The 23,912-nt window shown below is 40.8% G+C and overlaps 1 non-coding gene across 1 annotated transcript; it reads left to right on the top strand.

Annotated features, from left to right (window-relative positions):
• The first annotated feature begins 23,180 nt into the window (after positions 1-23,180).
• Positions 23,181-23,337, top strand: LOC147641602 (5.8S ribosomal RNA). Its single transcript, XR_015267243.1, has one exon. It is a non-coding gene; the product is annotated as a 5.8S ribosomal RNA (ribosomal RNA).
• Positions 23,338-23,912: the final 575 nt, after the last annotated feature.

Below are 23,912 nucleotides of genomic sequence, written 5' to 3'. Positions count from 1 at the left end.
CAAAGAATCAAGCAAGTTGTAAGGTAATTAGTGAATATTGATCTTTCTATAATTTCTCAATGTTTCTCTCTTCTCAACCCCTCTCAAGCTTGAGAAGTTTAATTGGTATGGTTTTTTTTAAATACTATTGAAGTTTGAATAGTAGTGAAGAGTTACATAATTTAATAAATGCTATTGAAGTTAATTTTCATTTATGTTTAAATTCTAATGATTTTTATGTAAATTCTCTCTCTCACTCATGAAATGGTCATACTCATGACCCATTCTCAATCCAAATGAAGCTTTTCATAAAGCTTTTCCTTAATCCAAGATTAAGCTATGCTTGAGGCCAAATTAATGGTTTTTTTTTTCTATGCTTTTAGTTTATGCATATTGATGATTCAATCCATTATGGATTAATGATCCAATTAGAGATCATTTTAATTATTTCCTTAATGATAAGCTTTATCCCTTAGAAAAATTGAGATTTATCAGTCATAGCAGCGGAGCTATGGCAAAATTTTTATAAAAATTATGCATAAAATAATTTCATTCAAAGCATAAAAAGAGGACTTCCTACCATATTCTAGGAATTATCATCCTAGACTAATTGAAAGAATTTCATTATAATCATGGAGAAATTGAATTTTTATATTATGCATAAAGAATAAATTTTTATATCAAAAGTGTTACTTTTATCATTTTTATTTACATGCATAGAAGTATGCATAATGGATAAATTTTTATATCAAAAGTGTTACTTTTATCATTTTTATTTACATGCATAGAAGTATGCATAATGGATAAATTTTTATATCAAAAGTGTTACTTTTATCATTTTTATTTACATGCATAGAAGTATGCATAATGGATAAATTTTTATATCAAAAGTGTTACTTTTAGCATAATTGAATTTCATGCATAGAGGTATGCATAAGAGATGAATATTTTATTATAAAAGTGTTACTTTTACAATAATTGAAATTCATGCATAGAGGTATGCATAAGAGATGAATATTTTATTATAAAAGTGTTACTTTTACAATAATTGAAATTCATGCATAGAGGTATGCATAAGAGATGAATATTTTATTATAAAAGTGTTACTTTTAGCATAATTGAATTTCATGCATAGAGGTATGCATAAGAGATGATTATTTTATTATAAAAGTGTTACTTTTAGCATAATTAAATTTCATGCATAGAAGTATGCATAAAAGATATGGGAAGTGATAAGATATGATAAGATGCATATAAGATGAGTTAAGATGTGATAAGATGTGTATGGGATGAGATAAGAAGTGTATGAGATGAGATAAGATGTATATGGGTTGTGATAGGGTGAGAATGTATGTGATATAAAAGATTAGATATGAAGGCATATGGGGTTATATGAATGGGAAGGTGAAAATGGATGTATGTATGTGGATGTGTGGATGTAGAGATGGGAGTGTGGATGTATGCATGTGAAAATGGATGTATGCATGAAGATGTATATGCATAGATGTGAATGTGGATGTAGACGTGGTTGTATAGAAGTGAATGTGGAATGTGGATATGGATGTATGTATGTATGTGGATGTAGATGTGGATGTATAGATGTGAATGGGAATATAGATGTGCATATAGATGTGAATGTGAATGTAGATGTGGATGTATGTGAATGTGGATGTAGATGTGGTTGTATAGATGTGAATGTGGAACGTGGATGTGGATGTATGTATGTATGTGGATGTAGATGTGTATGTATAGATGTGAATGGGAATGTGGATGTGGATATATGTGAATGTGGATGTAGATGTGGATGTATAGATGTGAATGTGGAATGTGGATGTGGAAGTATGTATGTATGTGGATGTAGATGTGGATGTATAGATGTGAATGGGAATGTGAATGTGGATGTATGTATGTATGTGGATATGGATGTATGAATGAGGACGTGATAGTGGATGTATGCATGAGGATGTGGATGTATGAATGAGGACGTGATAGTGGATGTATGCATGTGGATGTAGATGTGGATGTATAGATGTGAATGGGAATGTGGATGTGGATGTATGTATGTATGTGGATATGGATGTATGAATGAGGACGTGATAGTGGATGTAATGTGGATGTGGATGTATGAATGAGGACGTGATAGTGGATGTATGCACGTGGATGTGGATGTATGGATGTGGATATGGATGTGTATGTATGAATGTGGATATGGGATGTGGATGTATAAATGAGGATGTGAAAATGGAGGTAAGCATGTAGATGTGGATGTATGGATGTGAATGTGGATGTGGATGTGGATGTATGGATGTGAATATATGATATGTGATGTGAAGGAATATGAAGTGAAGAGATGGAAAATGATGTGATTGGATGAGTACACATATAAATGGAATGAGGAATAAATAATGTGGATTATACGAGGGATAATGTGGAAAAATTAGAGTTAATATAGAAATTGTATTTGTAAACTGTTTGTAAATGCTGTTTGTAAATGGCTGTTTTATGTCAAGAATGCTGGGAAAGCATTTTGACTGTCTTGTGATTAAGGTCATGGAGACCTAACTGATAAAGTTGCAACTGCTGACGGAGAGTCAATGGAGGACGTCTCGCGTAGCAAGGTCGGCCGAGGTCTTGACCAGCCTCGGTTCGATTAAAATGGTGAGCTTCCGGTACGGTGGATGAGGGACCAAGAAAGCGGCCTATGAGTGAAGCGCTAGGTCACCTGCGAAGGATCCTAGAGGGTGCTGACCATACGGTGCTCGGGCTCTGGGTCGCCTAGGATACCCACGCGTGCGTCGAGGAAGATATTGGAACAAGGAGTAAGAGTTGTTTTCTGGAACCGGGCATGGATCTGGTTGACTGACCTTGCTGGTCCTCAACGGATGAGTCCATGGCTCTTTTATATGGATCTGTTGGTTGATCTTGCTGATCTTCAACGAGAGTCCATCTTGATAAGTGATTATATTGTTGAGTATTATGGGCTAGGAACTATTGAAACGGCCCCTGTGTGGACAGGTGGTGAGCGTTCTAGTTGCCAATGATGCCATAGATACTCTGATGAAGGAATGATGGGAAATTATGAATCAACTGGATAAATTGGGAGATTGTGATCAGTGGTACTATGGTTTCATTAAAGGATTGTTTTAAAGTTAGCTGATGCTAAAAAAAAGGCAATTTTCATATTGGGTGTGTAAGTGGTGTGGCTAGTTTTATGTTTGCATGAAATTCCGGCTAGGGGGCCTTGGAACTCTTTTCCTTGGTACCCGGGACAAAACCTAACCAAATTCCAAATTGGATCCCATCACTACAGTGGTTGGGCGGTTGGCTAACCCATGGGATCGGATGGGGTTAGGCTGGATTGATGGATCCGTAAATCGAGACTCAATTTCCGCTATTACGATAGATGAAGTAAGTCCCGGATAGTAATTGTTCTATGGATAGGAATCAACGGCTGTGCCTCTTGATGGGGAAAAAAGCGTTGATCCCAATGATCCAAGTGCAAGTTTCTTCCTTGATCTGACCGAGTATCTTTATAGGTGCAGTCGGATCAGTTTGATCATTATTAATGGTCTTGACTACGTTAGAGTAAAAAGTTATCCTGGAGGAATCGCCCGTGCTTTCCGGATAAGGGAAGTTTTTCCGGGTTCGGTTTTGGAAAAACCGACGGATTAGTCTTTTGTCCGGATATCCGTGGACGAGGCCCCGAGTGTGGGACCCTGCCTCGCGCAAGAAGTGCTACTTCCGCTGCTAGTACCCCGAATCCGCCGTTGCGCGGTGGGAATAGGGATCTCACAGTTGGTATCAGAGCATTTGGCTAATAAAGATCAACTGAGAAACCAAATATGTCAAATACTTGTCAAGAAACCCAAAAAGGTTGTAATTGTGTGATATAAGTCATACAATTTGATATTCAAACAGAAATTCGTAAATTGGTAATTGGGTCTTCAGATGGAAGTACCGCAATTATATAGAATCCCTGACTTGCTTGAGGCCTAGACATGATGGTATTTACCTTATAATTCCAAGGGCCGTGACTACCCGTATATACCGAGAGTATACTGCAGCTCTTTACTGACAGTATATACGAGTAAATCTAAGACTTGAAATTATAAGCGTTAATGCTATCCAGATGATGATTTCGAATGTGGTTGATATGATTTTTAATTCTGTTTGAGAATTGATGAATTGAATTGGATTCTGATTGAAAATTCTGATTGAAAAATGATGATTTCTGAAATTAGTTGAAATATAAAAATCCGAACAAAACCACAATGATGATATTCATAATTGGAATGATAATAATGATTTCAGCAAATCACTATGAGATTAGTGGATTGTGCTGTCAGATTACTATTGTTAACACTTGACCGTAGATCAAGTTAAGGGATGGCAAATTGAGAACTTGCTTAACTGAAATTTCCGTGGAGGAATCTTCAGAAGGAAAATTTTTGGTCTAATGGACCATTATCATGTTAAAGATATGAATGATATGATTTGAATGAATTGTCATTTAATGATGAGTTCCATTTAAAGGATAATTTTCCCAATATTCTGTTGGGTTGACCAGAATATAAGGAACCCAGGAAAAAAATTGGATCTTAAGAAAAAGAGTTGTCCTCTACCTTGCGAGATGAGGACATCTCGCACTTTTCAAGTGGGGTAGAATGTAAGATTCTCCCCCAGCCTTTGAGGTATACAGGAGTAAGAATCTCCCTTTCTGATCTTATAATTATTCCCTCTCTAAAATAAAAGAAAGTTCTGTTTAACAAAGGAAGACCCTTTTCCTAGAATACTTCTCAAGAGTCCCACCTGTTTTAAGGATTCAGAACAATGAGTTCAGAAGTGAGAATCGATGTTTTGGATATCAAGGTTTTGGTCTTCATTCGAGTACGGCCCAAAAGAAGTTCTTTATCTCTTGGGGAGTATATGAAGTTATCCCCCAGATATTGTGAGCCTTATATCTGAATTCAATGAAAGTAGGTGACTTAGCCTACAAGCTTCTTTTATCTCTTCATCTCAAAATTCTTAATGCCTTCTATAGAAAAATGTGTCAAACCCAAATCATGGAAAGACGGTAAAACTTCAGTGGCAAGTTACCGTTGGCTTCTAAGTTACGCTAGCTCCTTCCTTTATATAAGTCGTAACTTTTACTTGTCGTTCACAGTAATCTTACTTCCATCGATCTTCTTTCTTTCTTAATCTCCTTCATGGCTTGGCAACAAGAATTAGTTTTATCCATGATGATTTCTCACCTTCAAGACACAAGGGAGTCTGTGAAGAAAGATTTTATAGAGCAGTATGAGCGCTCACTTTTCCCTCACTTGGGAACTTCTGTAGCGCAGACAAAATGGCGGACCTATCAAGACATAACTAGGGTAACACCCTGGGGTCAGCAGCACTTTCGTAACAATGTCCGCTTGGCCATGGTTATTGAAGCTTTGGGTTTGGGTCCCCGATACTACTGCGTCATGAGATCAAGGCATCCTGGGTTTTCTGAGCGGGTCTTCTTACTGGCGTGTTTTCTTCCTCATGAGAAGATATGCCTTTACCCCGTTTTTGGCTTGCCTCTCAGAGGTCCTTTTGTTAGAACACCTCATACCACTGAGATAGGCGCAGCAATAACCCACAGAATCATTCCCATAGATGAGTTACCTTATACTTGTGCAGCTTGTGAGGACTGCTTTTGTGACCATATGATGGATGGGCTTATGGAAGTGTAAAGAGTTCCTCAATCTTTACTGTATAAGTTCCGAGAATGAATAAAGTTTAAATCTTGTTCGTATTTTGAATCTTGCTCTCTTTAAAACTTATCTTGGTGGTTAATCTTGATTAAAATTTTTCTCTAAGTCTCATATTCCTGAATCTTGCGAAATTATCACAAGTTGCGAGATGAGGACATCTCGCATTTTTTAAGTGGGGTAGAATGTAAGATTCCTCCCCCAACCCCTTTTTGATGTCTAGTATCTTCCCCTGTAATCAACCCTCTTCAGAAATATAAAGACCCTGTTGCTAACTATTTTAGCCTAGAGAGAGAGAAATTATTCTAGAGAGAGAATATTCAGATTTTGAATATCTTTGGATAGAAAAATATCTCTTATAATTCAGATGAGTTCCCCTGAAACAGAAATTCAAAAAGAATTTTCCAATGTGCAATTGGAATTAATTGGAAATAGGTATAAAGAACCTTAGTCTAAGGGTCTAGATTTTCAGAAATCTTTAGACTATGGTCCAATTAAGGTTCCTATGGGCCAACAGCATCAATCCATGTGTAAGGAAGAGATAAATCCAAATTTGTAAAAAGAAGATACCCAAAAATGAGTAAATGCTCACATAAGGTGAAGAGTTGAAAATGTACAAGGTTTATTAGTAAAAAACTATGAGCAATATTAAAAATATGAGATATTTTGGGTATCCAAAAATGAGTAAATGCTCACATAAGATGAAGAGTTGAAAATGTACAAGGTTTATTAGTAAAAAACTATGAGCAATATTAAAATGATGCCATTATGACACATATATAAGGAAGGGGAGTTCTTTAAAGGAGGTGCATATTTCACATGCTTGAATGAGTTTTAAACTCATAAAAATTGAGATATTTCATCTCTCCTCTCTCCTCATTCAAGTCTAGTTCCAAAAAGTTAGCTTAACTGACCTAAAAATGGTCAAATATTGACCAAACTGATTTAGAAAATTCTAGAATCAGTTTGCTTGGTTAGGAGCTCAATTTTTCCTATAAATAGAAGCCTCCCCCTTGTTGAAAAATAGTTAGTGTTTATGCATCGTTACTCTACTCCACCTAAGCCAAGAACTGTGAATTCATTTAATAATTCACTAGTTTTTGGAGCTTCCCTCTTTCTTCAATCCCCATTAGTGGCTCCATCAACATACTTAACCAATTGATTGGTTGGGGGCCTCTACCGTGAACAAAGAATCAAGCAAGTTGTAAGGTAATTAGTGAATATTGATCTTTCTATAATTTCTCAATGTTTCTCTCTTCTCAACCCCTCTCAAGCTTGAGAAGTTTAATTGGTATGGTTTTTTTTAAATACTATTGAAGTTTGAATAGTAGTGAAGAGTTACATAATTTAATAAATGCTATTGAAGTTAATTTTCATTTATGTTTAAATTCTAATGATTTTTATGTAAATTCTCTCTCTCACTCATGAAATGGTCATACTCATGACCCATTCTCAATCCAAATGAAGCTTTTCATAAAGCTTTTCCTTAATCCAAGATTAAGCTATGCTTGAGGCCAAATTAATGGTTTTTTTTTCTATGCTTTTAGTTTATGCATATTGATGATTCAATCCATTATGGATTAATGATCCAATTAGAGATCATTTTAATTATTTCCTTAATGATAAGCTTTATCCCTTAGAAAAATTGAGATTTATCAGTCATAGCAGCGGAGCTATGGCAAAATTTTTATAAAAATTATGCATAAAATAATTTCATTCAAAGCATAAAAAGAGGACTTCCTACCATATTCTAGGAATTATCATCCTAGACTAATTGAAAGAATTTCATTATAATCATGGAGAAATTGAATTTTTATATTATGCATAAAGAATAAATTTTTATATCAAAAGTGTTACTTTTATCATTTTTATTTACATGCATAGAAGTATGCATAATCGATAAATTTTTATATCAAAAGTGTTACTTTTATCATTTTTATTTACATGCATAGAAGTATGCATAATGGATAAATTTTTATATCAAAAGTGTTACTTTTAGCATAATTGAATTTCATGCATAGAGGTATGCATAAGAGATGAATATTTTATTATAAAAGTGTTACTTTTACAATAATTGAAATTCATGCATAGAGGTATGCATAAGAGATGAATATTTTATTATAAAAGTGTTACTTTTACAATAATTAAAATTCATGCATAGAGGTATGCATAAGAGATGAATATTTTATTATAAAAGTGTTACTTTTAGCATAATTGAATTTCATGCATAGAGGTATGCATAAGAGATGATTATTTTATTATAAAAGTGTTACTTTTAGCATAATTGAATTTCATGCATAGAAGTATGCATAAAAGATATGGGAAGTGATAAGATATGATAAGATGCATATAAGATGAGTTAAGATGTGATAAGATGTGTATGGAATGAGATAAGAAGTGTATGAGATGAGATAAGATGTATATGGGTTGTGATAGGGTGAGAATGTATGTGATATAAAAGATTAGATATGAAGGCATATGGGGTTATATGAATGGGAAGGTGAAAATGGATGTATGTATGTGGATGTGTGGATGTGGAGATGGGAGTGTGGATGTATGCATGTGAAAATGGATGTATGCATGAAGATGTATATGCATAGATGTGAATGTGGATGTAGACGTGGTTGTATAGAAGTGAATGTGGAATGTGGATATGGATGTATGTATGTATGTGGATGTAGATGTGGATGTATAGATGTGAATGGGAATATAGATGTGCATATAGATGTGAATGTGAATGTAGATGTGGATGTATGTGAATGTGAATGTAGATGTGGTTGTATAGATGTGAATGTGGAACGTGGATGTGGATGTATGTATGTATGTGGATGTAGATGTGTATGTATAGATGTGAATGGGAATGTGGATGTGGATATATGTGAATGTGGATGTAGATGTGGATGTATAGATGTGAATGTGGAATGTGGATGTGGAAGTATGTATGCATGTGGATGTAGATGTGGATGTATAGATGTGAATGGGAATGTGAATGTGGATGTATGTATGTATGTGGATATGGATGTATGAATGAGGACGTGATAGTGGATGTATGCATGAGGATGTGGATGTATGAATGAGGACGTGATAGTGGATGTATGCATGTGGATGTAGATGTGGATGTATAGATGTGAATGGGAATGTGGATGTGGATGTATGTATGTATGTGGATATGGATGTATGAATGAGGACGTGATAGTGGATGTAATGTGGATGTGGATGTATGAATGAGGACGTGATAGTGGATGTATGCACGTGGATGTGGATGTATGGATGTGGATATGGATGTGTATGTATGAATGTGGATATGGGATGTGGATGTATAAATGAGGATGTGAAAATGGAGGTAAGCATGTAGATGTGGATGTATGGATGTGAATGTGGATGTGGATGTGGATGTATGGATGTGAATATATGATATGTGATGTGAAGGAATATGAAGTGAAGAGATGGAAAATGATGTGATTGGATGAGTACACATATAAATGGAATGAGGAATAAATAATGTGGATTATACGAGGGATAATGTGGAAAAATTAGAGTTAATATAGAAATTGTATTTGTAAACTGTTTGTAAATGCTGTTTGTAAATGGCTGTTTTATGTCAAGAATGCTGGGAAAGCATTTTGACTGTCTTGTGATTAAGGTCATGGAGACCTAACTGATAAAGTTGCAACTGCTGACGGAGAGTCAATGGAGGACGTCTCGCGTAGCAAGGTCGGCCGAGGTCTTGACCAGCCTCGGTTCGATTAAAATGGTGAGCTTCTGGTACGGTGGATGAGGGACCAAGGAAGCGGCCTATGAGTGAAGCGCTAGGTCACCTGCGAAGGATCCTAGAGGGTGCTGACCATACGGTGCTCGGGCTCTGGGTCGCCTAGGATACCCACGCGTGCGTCGAGGAAGATATTGGAATAAGGAGTAAGAGTTGTTTTCTGGAACCGGGCATGGATCTGGTTGACTGACCTTGCTGGTCCTCAACGGATGAGTCCATGGCTCTTTTATATGGATCTGTTGGTTGATCTTGCTGATCTTCAACGAGAGTCCATCTTGATAAGTGATTATATTGTTGAGTATTATGGGCTAGGAACTATTGAAACGGCCCCTGTGTGGACAGGTGGTGAGCGTTCTAGTTGCCAATGATGCCATAGATACTCTGATGAAGGAATGATGGGAAATTATGAATCAACTGGATAAATTGGGAGATTGTGATCAGTGGTACTATGGTTTCATTAAAGGATTGTTTTAAAGTTAGCTGATGCTAAAAAAAAGGCAATTTTTATATTGGGTGTGTAAGTGGTGTGGCTAGTTTTATGTTTGCATGAAATTCCGGCTAGGGGGCCTTGGAACTCTTTTCCTTGGTACCCGGGACAAAACCTAACCAAATTCCAAATTGGATCCCATCACTACAGTGGTTGGGCGGTTGGCTAACCCATGGGATCGGATGGGGTTAGGCTGGATTGATGGATCCGTAAATCGAGACTCAATTTCCGCTATTACGATAGATGAAGTAAGTCCCGGATAGTAATTGTTCTATGGATAGGAATCAACGGCTGTGCCTCTTGATGGGGAAAAAAGCGTTGATCCCAATGATCCAAGTGCAAGTTTCTTCCTTGATCTGACCGAGTATCTTTATAGGTGCAGTCGGATCAGTTTGATCATTATTAATGGTCTTGACTACGTTAGAGTAAAAAGTTATCCTGGAGGAATCGCCCGTGCTTTCCGGATAAGGGAAGTTTTTCCGGGTTCGGTTTTGGAAAAACCGACGGATTAGTCTTTTGTCCGGATATCCGTGGACGAGGCCCCGAGTGTGGGACCCTGCCTCGCGCAAGAAGTGCTACTTCCGCTGCTAGTACCCCGAATCCGTTGCGCGGTGGGAATAGGGATCTCACAGCCACCACCATTTCTACAGTGAGCGGGGATTTATGGATTGGCGAAGATGGCTCATATGTTTGCTAAGGATATTTCTCTTTAAGGATCCTGTTCAACCTTGCCATGTTTTCTGCAAAAGCAAATTCTTCACTTTGATGATGTGATTGAGAAGCATTCTTGACTTGATTTGGCTGAGTCTTTCATTTGCTTGCATGATAGCTTGCATGTTCTGTATTGCCCTTTCATTTATTGCAGAAAGAGCCTTGGAGTGCCAGTTTGAAATAGAGACATGTGCTTACTGCTTGATCAGCTGGTTGTTCTCCATATGGTGCATATACTTGTAGGTATCCTTACTTAATGCCTTCTTGGTCAGTGTGACTATGGTGACATCTAGGCTAGGGCATAGTTTCTTGGTGTCACCTTGTTATCTACACAACAGGTGTAGTCATCATAGATACTCTACCTTTTTCTCTAACCACCACGCATCCACAAGCTGTGCAAAGCTCTGTATCTCCATTGGTGATGGTTTGGGAGTGGTCACAAAGATCAAGCCTCATTGTCCCATGTTTTTGGGACAAATCTTCAAGCTTCTTCAGCTTTTCTTCTTTTGACCTAGGTTTCGACATTTGTAGATACACAAAGAGACTTATTGGTTGAAGCTTCAGGGACTTCTCCTTTGATCTGCAACCTTACTAGATATGAAAGATCCCTGCCCCCTCCGCGCATCGAATTTTGGGGTGTTAATAGGCGGAAGTAACACTTCTTGCAGAGCCTCTCACTTGGGGCCTCGCACATGGATATCTGAACAAGAGACTAGTCCCTCAGTTCTTCCAAATCTGAACCCTGAAAAACTAACACTTCTTGCAGAGCCTCTCACTTGGGGCCTCGCACATGGATATCTGAACAAGAGACTAGTCCCTCAGTTCTTCCAAATCTGAACCCTGAAAAACTTTCCTCACCTGCAGACATAGGCGATTCCTCCAGGATATTTTATTCTAATGTAGTCAAGGTCTTCACTAACCAAATTGATCCGGCCGAACCCGTAAGTCTCATGGTCAGATCAAGGAAGAGACTTGCACTTTGATCATAGAGTCCAACGCTTTTTTCCTCATCAAGAGGCACAGCTGTTGATTCTTTTCCATAGAACACGGGTTATTTGGGATTCACTTCAACTATCGTAACTTAACAGAATTGAGTCTCATTATAGGGATCCATCAGTCCAACCTAACCCCATCCAATCTCATGGATTAGCCAACCGCCCAACCATTGTAGTGATAGGATCCATTTAGAAATTTGATTATGTTTTACCCCAATTACCAGGGAAAAGAGTTCCTAGGCCCCCTAGCCGGCACTTCAAGCAAAGTTCAAGATAGTCACACCACTTACACACCCAATATGAAATTGCCTTTTTCACAGATTGAGTTGTCTTTAAAACAATCTTTTAATGAAACCATAGTATCACTGATCATTCCTTGAATTCTAATTTCCAATCATTCCTTCATCGGTGTACCTATGGCATCATTGGCAACCAGAACGCTCACCACATGTTCACTTAGGGGCCTTTTAAATAGTTCCTAGCTCATAGTACTCGGTAATATAATCAAATATTACATTTGTTTCTTTCCCAGCATACCTATGGCATCATTGGCAACCAAAATTCTCACCACCTATTCACTCAGGGGCCTTTTCGATAGTTTCTAGCTCATAGTACCTGTGGAAATATAATTACATAAGAAAGATCCAGATGGACTCTGCATTGAAGATCAACAAGATCAACCACAACCACAACAGATCCATATAAAAGAGACATGGACTCATTCGTTGAAGACCAGCAAGGCCAATCAACCAGATCTATGCTCGAGTTTAGAAAACAACTCCAACTCCTTGTTCCATTTTCTTCCTCGACACACACATGGGTATCTTCGGCGACCAGATATCCCGAGCACTATATGGTCAGTACCCTCTAGGCTCTTTCACAGGTCACCTAGTGCTTCACTCATAGGCTGCTTCCTTGGTCCCTCATCCACCGTAGCGGAAGCTCACCATTTAAATCGAATCGAGGTTGGTCAAGACCTCGACCGTGACCTTGCTATGTAAGACATCCTCCATTGACTCTCTATGCTGTTGCACCTTTATCACTTAGGTCTCCATGACCTCATTCACAAGATGGTCAAAATGCTTCCCCAGCATTCTTGACATAAAACAGTCATTTAAAAACAGGTCATAAATACAGTTTCTAATGAATGGATGTGATGTGATGTGAAATAGATGTGATATGATGTGAATCAGGATAGATGTGAATGTGATGTGATGAAAATAGATGTCAATGGATGAGATGTGATATGAATGGATGTGATGTGATGTGAAATAGATGTGATGTGAATCGGGATAGATGTGAATGGATGTGAATGGATGTGATGTGATGTGATGTGAATCGAGATAGATGTGAATGGATGAGATGCAATGTGAATGGATGTGACGTGATGTGATATGGATATGGGTAGATGTGAATGGATGAGATGTGATGAGGATAGATGTAATGAGGATGAGATGTGATGAGGATAGATGTAATGAGATGTAATATGATGTGACTAGATGAGAATGGATGAAGGATGATGGGAATACACATGATTGGATGATGTGGATCAAGCAATGTGAATTGATGTAGAAGAATGTGGAATAATGAGAAATGATGTGGAACAATGAGGAAAGATGACAATTCATTAGAAACTGTATTTATGGCTTGTTTTTAATGACTATTTTATGTCAAGAATGCTAGGGAAGCATTTTGACCATCTTGTGAATGAGGTCGTGGTGGAGACCTAAGTGATAAAGTTACAACAGCTAACGGAGAGTCAATGAAGGACGTCTCGTGTATAGCAAGGTCGGTTGAGGTCTTCACGAGCCTCAGTTTGATTTAAATGGTGAGTTTTCGTTACGGTGATGAGGGACCAAGGAAGCGGCCTATGAGTGAAGCGCTAGGTGACCTACGAAGGAGCCTAGAGGGTGATGACCATACGGTGCTCAGGCTTTGGGTCACCAAAGATACCCACACGTGCGTCAAGGAAGAAAATGGAACAAGGAGTTAGAGTTGTTTTCTGAACTCCGGCATGGATCTGGTTGATTGTCCTTGTTTGCTGGTCCTCAACGGAAGCCATTATTCATTGAGAATGGCAGTGGCGCCATTCTCCCCTTCAAGGTGATGGGAGTTCTTAGGCCTTAATAATGGCACCACTGCCATTCTCCCCTTCAAGGCGGTAGGAGGCCTTGAGAATAGCACCACTACCATTATTCCTTGAATGTAAGGGAGAATGGTAGTGGTGCCATTCACTCAAGGTGATTGGATGGGAGACCTTGAGAATTGCAGCCATTGCCATTCTTATTTGAATGGAACCACTGGAATAGCAGTGGTGCCATTCTACCCCTCAAGATGATGGGATGGGAGGCCTAGATAATGACCGTGGTGACATTCTCCCCTTTCATGTAATGGAAGGCCTAGAGAACAACAGTGGTGCCATTCTCTCCTTCAATCAAGTTGATGGGAGGCTTTGAGGATGGCATCACTTCCATTCTTCCTTGAATATAAGGGGGAATGGCACCACTACCGACCAACCTTGACTGTAAGGGGGAATGGCAATGGTGCCATTCCCCCCCTTCAAGGTGATGGGATGCCTTGAGAATGGCACTAGTGCCATTCTTCTTTAAATGAAAGGGGAGAGAGACAGTGGTGCCATTCTCTGCTTTAAGGTGATGGGGAGCCTTGAGAATGCTGTGAGGTGAAAAAAAGAAGAAAGAACCACTGCCTCTATAGCCCTTCACCTCCCAAACTTGGAAACACACACACGAACGGGGGCACCACCAGCCACCGGCTGGAACACTTCTCACTCAGTTCACCACACCACCCACACCAAAAAGACAGCACAAAACAGGGGCACCATAGACCAAAGTAAACACCTAGCAATTATATTCCCAGAAAACATTTCATACAAGCTTCTCCCAAACACAGAAGTCTTACTCACACAACCCACAAACACTCAGGCCTGGATTTACTGCCAAGGGAATTCCACCACGGCCACACCACCTCAGGAATTACAACCTTGTGTCTGACGACCAAGCCATCCAGCCACGAACACATCAACACTTCGACCTGTCTCACTGCCGAGGATACACCACATCCTCCCGCGAACCTCTCGCCTGCCTACTGTACCAATCACACCAGAAAGAACCCCGCCACTCTCACTTCAGAGGGCTCCCCACCAGCTAACCCTCAACTCTCTGTAGCCCATCACTTCTGTATGTGTCGCCAGCAGCAACTCGACCATCATCTCTCTCTCTCTCTCTCTATCAGCCAAATCTACATGCATACCTTCTTGAGTGTTGCCAACCCCCCTGGTATCATCGTCCAAAGACTCCCCAACACATAATGCATCAAATGGAAAAACATCCGCATCACTCATTGCAGGTACCATACCATCATCAAGCTGTCTAAGAAAATCCATAATGATAGGATCTTCCTCCACGCTTTCCATATCCGCATCACAAACCATCTTCACTTCATCACAAGTCTCTACCCCATCCTCCTCCCTTTTTGTATCCAGCTCCTCTTCCTTCTTATCATCAGTCAATCCCAAAGCATCATCCTCTTTGCTTTCGTGTGCATGCATACCGGCCCCACCAGCCAAGCAGCCACACTGTCCTTCTCTATCCAGTCACGGTTTCCCCTCTGCTTTCTTCCGGCTTCACCTAGCAGCCCACACCAGCCACCCTTTTTGTGCCAACTAGTCACCTCTGTCCCCTTGTCCACAACCCTCTGCAACTGCACCCAAAGCGGCCTCTTCTGCACGCTCCACCCCCTGTATCACCAGCCCATAATCACTGTCCACTCTGACTGACCGAACCAAGGCCACACCACCTCAGTCCGTCCACGCTCCAGTCTTCAGTCAGCTACGCTAACTCTGTTTGCTCACGAGCTCTCTTCCTTCAGGGCGGCTGCACCAACAAAACCCTGGCGGCCATCTCTGCACGCCTTACAGCAGCTACCCGCTCTCTTTCTCTGCTCGTCAAACAAGGGAGGCCCCCAGCTTTACACGACGGCCCTTAGGCAGCCACACCACTTCTGTTGGCTCTGTCCGCATGGCTGCAGCTCACCAGTCGCCCTCCACCCTTCAAATCAACCTGGTCTTCGCCTGGAGCAAGTACATCACTTGCTCCTTTGCTCCCCAGCTCCTCTGTCGCCAGCCAATCCCTCTGGTCTCTCACCACGCCTCTGCAAGGCGGCTTCTCTCAGCAGCCCGCCACACTACCATCAGGGGCTTCACCTCGCCGTCGCTACACCAGCCCGGCTTCTCTTCGCTATCGGCTCCAGCCTTCTCTCCTTGCGCTGTCAACCACGCTTGCCACTAGTTGTCGCCGCCAGCATCCAGCTCTGCATAGCCCGGGCCCCTTTTCGCTATCTCCTGCCCGTCACCTTTGCTCCAGTCACTGCTACACACTTCAAAGGCAGCTTTTACCCTCGACCTGTCTCTGTTAGCAGAAGCAGCTGCGCCAGCTGTCTCGTAGGCGACTCTCACTTGCCATCCTTCGCACCCAGATGCCGTCTCACAAGTCACCAAGGGGGGCCTCCAGCGCCACAAACCTCAGGCTAGCATATGTCTCTGAAGACTGACCAGGCTCTCCACCTTCATACAAGGCAGCCACACTGCCTCTCACAGCATCGGCTCTGTCCGCTCCAGAGAGGCCTTCCTGCTGCGCCTAGCCTGTCAATGCCAGAGCCACCTTCGACTGCACACGGCTACCTTTTCTTCAGCCGGCCCGCCGACTCAACTTTTTCGCCAACCTTCTCTTCACGTGCTGGCGAAGCAGCGCTGGCATCCAAACAAGTAGCCATGTGGCTATTATTTTATTGGCCACATTAATCATTATTTTTTATTTAAAAAGCCTAAGAGATGGCCACCCTTATTCCTTTCATTTCACACCAATGCTTTTGTACCATCCCTTCCTACTTTTCACATACGTAGCCATCTGCATCCTTCCATTTCACAGCAAATTCAAGGCTACATTACCCGCATGCTTTCCATGCTTTCGAAATGCAACTTTCCAATGCCCACTTTATTTTGGACGCACACACATACGAGCTACCGAACGCTGATACCACCTGCAGCTGACCTTACTCCTGACAGGCCTGCAAAAGCCCAAAACAAAAGCCATCCACCCTGTACACCTGGCAACGCCCTCAAAAGCAAAACCTTTACACACGCCATGCACACGTATGTACACAAGCCCAAAATATCTTTCAGAAAAATGCCTGACAAATGGCACCTTTGCAAATCTTCCATGAATGTAAGCGAGAATGGCAGTGGTGCCATTCTACCATTTCAGATGACATCAAGGTGATGGAAGGCCCTAAGAATGGTAATGGTGTCATTATCTCCTTTAATCAAGGTGATGGGGACCTTGAGAATGCCATCAGTGCTATTCTTTCTTTCATGCAAGTGAGAATGACAGTGGTGCCATTCCCCCCTTCAAGGTGATGGAAGGCCTTGCGATTCCCCCCTTCAAGGTGATGGAAGGCCTTGCGATTCCCACCACTCCCATTCCTAAGGGAGAATGGCATTGGTACCATTCTCCCCCCAGGAAGTCATAGGAGGCTTTGAGAATGGCACCACTGCCATTCTTCCTTTAATGTAAGGGAGAATGGAAGTTGTGCCATTCTCCCCTTCAAGGTGATGGGATGACTTGAGAATGAAAGCCACTACCATTCTTCCCTAAAAGTAAGGGGGAATGGCAGTGGCACCATTCTACCCCTCAAGATGATGGGATGTGAGTCCTTGAGAATGGCACCGCTGCCATTCCTTGAATATAAGGATAATGGCACCGCTGCCATTATCCTTGAATATAAGGATAATGGCAGTGGTGCCATTCTACCATTTAAGATGACATCAAGGTGATGGAAGGCCTTGATAATGGCACCACTTCTATTCCTTGAATGTAAGGGAGAATGGCACTAGTGCCATTCTCCCCATGAAGTGATAGGAGGCCTTGAGAATGGTACCACTTCCATTCTTCCTAGAATGTAAGAGAGAATGGCACCACTGCCATTCTTCCTTAAATGTAAGAAGAGAGAATTGGCATGTCATGCCATTATCCCCTTAAAGGTGATGGGAGGACTTGAGAATGGTAGCCATTGTCATTCTTCCCTAAAATTAAGGGGGGAATGATAGTGGTGCCATTCTACCCCCCTCAAAATGATGGGATTTGAGGCCTTGAGAATGGGAGTGGTGCCATATTCCCATTTTAGGTGATGGAAGGCTAGGAGACCCCCGCCCCCTCCGCCGGGGCGCTGGCGGTGGAAGCAGTGTCAGCCTCTCATGCGGGGAAGGGATCCACACTCGGGGCTTGGCCCACATGCCGAAAGATCCTTGCACCCTCCGCGCAATGAATTTAGGGGTGCTAGTAGCGGAAGTAGCACGTCTTGCACAAGGCAGAGCCTCTCACTCGGGGCCTTGCCCACAGATATCTGGACAAGAGACTAATCCCTCGGTTCTTCCAAAACCAATCTTGGAATAACTTCCCTAGCAGACATAGGCGATTCCTCCAGGATAATTTTATTCTAATGTAGTCAAGGTCATCACTAACCAAATTGATCCGACTGAACCCGTAAGTCTCATGGTCAGATCAAGGAAAAAACTTGCACTTGGATCATATAGTCGAACGCTTTTTTCCTCATCAAGAGGCAATGCCGTTGATTCTTTTCCATATTGAGTCTCATTTTAGGGATCCATCAGTCCAGCAAATCCCATGGGTTAGCCAACTATCAATCACTGTAGTGATAGGATCCATTTAGAAATTTGGTTATGTTTTGCCTCAGGTACCAGGAAAAAGAGTTCACAAGCCCCCTAGCCGGCACTTCAAGCTAACTTCAAGATAGTCACACCACTTACATACCCAATATGAAATTGCATGTTTCACAGATTTAGTTGTCTTTAAAACAATCTTTTAATGAAACCATAGTATCACTGATCATAATCCTCCTAAATATCCAGCTTGAATTCTAATTTCCAATCATTACTTCATCGGTGTACCTATGGCATCATTGGCAACCAGAACGCTAACCACCTGTTCACTCAGGAGCCTTTTCAATAGTTCCTAGCTCATAGTACCTGGCAATATAATCACATAATAAAATCTAGATGGACTCTCCATTGAAGATCACCAAGATCAACCAACAGATCCATATAAAAGAGCCATGCACTCGTGCGTGAGGACCAGCAAGGACAATCAACCAGATCCATATCCAAATTCAGAAAGCAACTCTAACTCCTTGCTCCAGTTTCTTCCTCAATGCACGCGTGGGTATCTTTGGGGACCCAGAGCCCAAGCATTGTATGGTCAGCACCCTCTAGGTTCCTTCGCAGGTCACCTAGTGCTTCACTCATAGGCTGCTTCCTCGGTCCCTCATCCATCGTACCGGAAGCTCACCATTTAAATTGAATCAAGGCTGGTCAAGACCTCGGTCGACCTTGCTACGTGAGACGTCCTCTATTGACTCTGACTCCATGAGTTGTTGTAACTTTATCACTTAGGTCTCCACGCCTCATTCACAAGATGGTGGTCAAAATGCTTCCCTAACGTTCTTGACATAAAACAGTCATTTAAAAACAGGTCATAAATACAGTTTCTAACGAACTCTCATCTTTCCACATTGTTCCACATCATTTCTCGTTATTCCACATTCTTCTACATCAATTCAAATTACTTATTCCACATCTAGTTATATGTATTCCCATCGTCTTCATCCATTCTCATCCAATCATATCATATTACATCTCATCACATCACATCACATCACATTCATCCACATCACATCTCATCACATCGAATTACATCTATTTAGATCCTCATCACATCTCATCTCATCACATCCAATTACATCTATTCAGATCCTCATCACATCACGTCACATCCATCCTCATCACATCTCATCCATTCACATCTACCCATATCCACATCACATCACATCACATCCATTCACATAACATCTCATCCATTCACATCTACTCTGATCCACATCACATCACATCACATCCATTCACCTCACATCTCATCCATTCACATCTATCTAGATCCACATCACATCACATCACATCTCATCCATTCACATCTACCTAGATCCACATTCATCCACCTTGCATCTCATCCATCCATTCACATTACCTCACATCCATTCAGATATCATCATATCACATTCACATCCATTCACATCCATTCAGATACCATTTAGATATCATCATATCACATTCACATCCATTCACATCTCATCGCATCCATTGACATCTCATCACACCCATTCACATCCATCACACCCATCACACTCATTCACATCCATCACATTCATTGCATCCTCATCACACCACATACATTACATCCATATCTATCCTTATCACATCACATTCATTCCATCCATATCACATCACATTCATTCAATCCACATTACATCACGTCCACATCTATTCACATCACATCTCATTCATTCCATCTACATTACATCACATCCATATTTATCCATAACTCATCACATCCATTCACATCTCATCACATTCATCCACATCTATCCATTCATTCACATTCACATCACATCTCATTCATTCCATCTACATTACATCATATCCATATCTATCCATAACTCATCACACCCATTCACATCTCATCACATTCATCCACATCCATCCATTCATTCACATGCACATCTATCACTTCACATCTCATTCTCATCCATTTACATCAGATCACCCCCATTCACATATCATCACATCTCATTCACATCCACATCCATTTACATCACATCACATCTCATCCACTCACATCTCCTCACATTATATTCACATCTTATCACATCGCATTCACATCTTATCACATCATGTTTATATCTCCTCTTATCACAGTCACATCTCATCTAATCACATCGCATCCATTTACATCCGTCACATTTATTTACATTCATTTGACTCTTCATCACATCATCTTATCACATCCACTTTTAGTGCTGTTTTCTACTTTTGATACCGATGGGACTTTTCTAAGTTTCTGCCAATTGCTTGGCCTAGTTAAAGGTACTTTTTCTCGATGGATATTTTCATATTCTTTCTCAAATTTCTCAAATGCAATATATTCAATATTCTTCTTTTGAGTAAAAGATTCATGGGATTTATAAAAATCAATTCTACCCATATTTCTCAATAAAATTAATAATGCTTAAAATTCCACTTTTGATAAATACTCATAATTTGAATTATGCCAAAAATTACTCTTTTATCATTTAATTGGATATCAAATATCATGGAAATTTCTCTTTTTGCATAAAAATAAATTTACCAAAATTTTCTCTTTTACCATTTAATTACTTGGATCTCAATTATCATGGGCATTCCTCTTTTTGCATTAAAATAAATTTACCAAAAATTTAACTTTTACCATTTAATTACTTGGATCTCAATTATCATGGAAATTCCTCTTTTTGCATAAAAATAAATTTACCAAAAATTCATCTTTTAATTACTTGGATCTCAATTATCATGGGAATTCCTCTTTTTGCATTAAATAAATTTACCAAAATTTACTCTTTTGTCATAATCAATTAATTATGCATAATTACAAAAAAAATATTTCTCATGAATATAATGAAAATCATTCTTTTTGCATAGGATGTCCAATCCTAGAATATGGTAGGAAGTCCTCTTTTAACATTATGCAATAAAAATAAGATATGTATTATTTTTTAAAAATTTTACCATAGCTTACTATTACTTATAATTCTCAAATTTTTCTAAAGAATAAAAACTTGTAATGGAAATATGATAGTAGTTCCTCTTTTATGCTTAAAATCAAATTATGAATTTAATTCATAATTTTAACCATAATTATAAACTTAATTATGATTATCCCACTAGATTAAGCTAATTCCATTATTTCTCTTTCCCCAAATTGATAGGATAATCTTTTTCTCATTTAGAATCAGTCAAAGTAGTTTTTAACTACTTATAAATAATCTAAAAGAAATAACCACTATTTTGGTAACACAAAATCATGAAAATACCATTTTCTTAATCTCTAGCTTATCAAGCCTAGAGTTTAGCTTTGAATTAAGAGACTATCATTGAGAAGCATCATTTTTCAATTTTAAGTAAAAACAAGGAAAAACAATATTTCTTGTATTCAAAAACAGGGAATGATTAAAGGGTATTGAGGTAAAAGCTTATTCATTATTTAGGCTAAGGAGGAATCTTACAAAGGCCTAGAGAATGGCACCAGTGACATTCTCCACTTCAATCAAGTTGATGGGAGGCTTTGGAAATGATATCACTCCCATTCTTTCTTTAATGTAAGGATGAATGGTAGTGGTGCCATTCTCCCATTCAAGGTGAGTGATTGGAGGCCTTGAGAATGGCAGCACTACCATTCCTTGAGTAGTGTAAGGGAGAATGGAAGCAGTGCCATTTTTCCCATGAAGTGATGGTAGGCTTTGAGGATGGCACCACTGCAGTTCTCCCTAGAATGTAAGGGAGAATGGCACCACTTCCATTCTTCCTTGAATGTAAGGGAGAATGGAAGTGGTGCCATTCTTTACTTCAAGAGTTGATGGGAAGGGAGGCGTTGAGAATGGCACCTTTGCCATTCTTCCTTGCATTCAAGGAAGAATAGAAGTGGTGCCATTATCCCCATGGGAAGCCTTGAGAATGGCACCACTGCCATTCCTTCAGTGTAAGGGAGAATGGAAATGGTGTGATTCTCCCCAGACCTCAGCCTGCTAACTAGTTACATGAAGGATCCTCTTCATGGCCAACTTCTTAGAGGGACTATGGCCGTCTAGGCCATGGAAGTTTGAGGCAATAACAGGTCTGTGATTCCCTTAGATGTTCTGGGCCGTTGCGCGCTACACTAATGAATTCAACGAGTTTACCACCTAGGCCGATAGGCCCGAGTAATCTTCTGAAATTTCATCGGTGATGGGGATAGATCATTTTGCAAATTATTGATCTTCAACGAGGAATTCCTAGTAAGCGCGAGTCATCAGCTCGCGTTGACTATGTCCTTGCCCTTTGTACACACCGCCCGTCGCTCCTATACCGATTGAATGGTCCGGTGAAGTTTTTGGATCGCGGCAATGCTAGCGGTTCGCCCCCGCTGACAACGTTGAGAAGTTCATTAAGCCTTATCATTTAGAGGAAGAAGAAGTTGTAACAAGGTTTCCGTAGGTGAACCTGCAGAAGGATCATTGACACACATCCAAGAGAACACCATGAACCGTGGACGTACCATCGAGGGGCCGCACCTGGAGGCGTGGTCGCCCCCGCCCGTGCTGGAGCTGGGAGATAGTGGGCGAGGTGTCAGGACGGGGCTGCCCGTCGGCCGCATGACAGGGTGCGGGGGGAGGGATGCCTCCCCCCGCCCACGTCAAGTGGGCATCCCCCCTCCCCCGTGCCATCGAAATGGGGCTGCTCGATAAACCTTTCGTCCCCCCTCGGGGGAGTGCGAGACACCATAGCAAACGATCGCCAGACTGAAACCCCTCCCTACGGGAGGATCAACTTATGTAGCAACGACTCTTAGCAAACGGATATTTTGGCTCTTGCAACGATGAAGAACGTAGTGAAATGCGATACGTAGTGTGAATTGTAGAATTTTGTGAATCATCGAGTCTTTGAACGTAACTTGCGCCCACCACGGCTCGTCCAAGGGCATGCCTGCCTGAGCGTCCTCACGACCCCCATGCCCCCATGCCCCCGCCTCCTCCTGGGAGCGGCGGGGGGCGCACAGCGGAGGACTTTAGAATGGCACCACTGCCATTCTGCCTAGAATGTAAGGGAGAATGGCACCACTTCCATCCTTCCTTGAATGTAAGGGAGAATGGCAGTTGTGCCATTATCCCCTTCAAGGTGATGGGATGACTTGAGAATGGAAGCCACTACCATTCTTCCCTGCTGAAAGTAAGGGGGAATGGCAGTCATACCATTTTACCTCTAAAGATGATGGGATATGAGTCCTTGAGAATGGCACCACCGCCATTCCTTGAATGTAAGGATAATGCAAGTGGTGCCATTCTACAATTTAAGATGACATCAAGGTGATGGAAGGCCTTGAGAATGGCACCACTGCTATTCCTTGAACGTAAGGGAGAATGGCACTAGTGCCATTCTCCCCATTAAGTGATAGGAGGCCTTGAGAATGGCACCACTGCCATTATTCCTAGAATGTAAAGGGGAATGGCACCACTGCCATTCTTCATTTTGAAGGAATGGCACCACTACCATTCTTCATTTTGGAGGCTTTGAG

Source organism: Cibotium barometz, chromosome 1 (assembly GCF_041138505.1).
Source record: "Cibotium barometz isolate CiBa-2024 chromosome 1, ASM4113850v1, whole genome shotgun sequence".
Classification (NCBI taxonomy): domain Eukaryota; kingdom Viridiplantae; phylum Streptophyta; class Polypodiopsida; order Cyatheales; family Cibotiaceae; genus Cibotium; species Cibotium barometz.
Note: the sequence above shows the minus strand (reverse complement) of the source record. Positions and strands in the feature narration are given on the sequence as shown.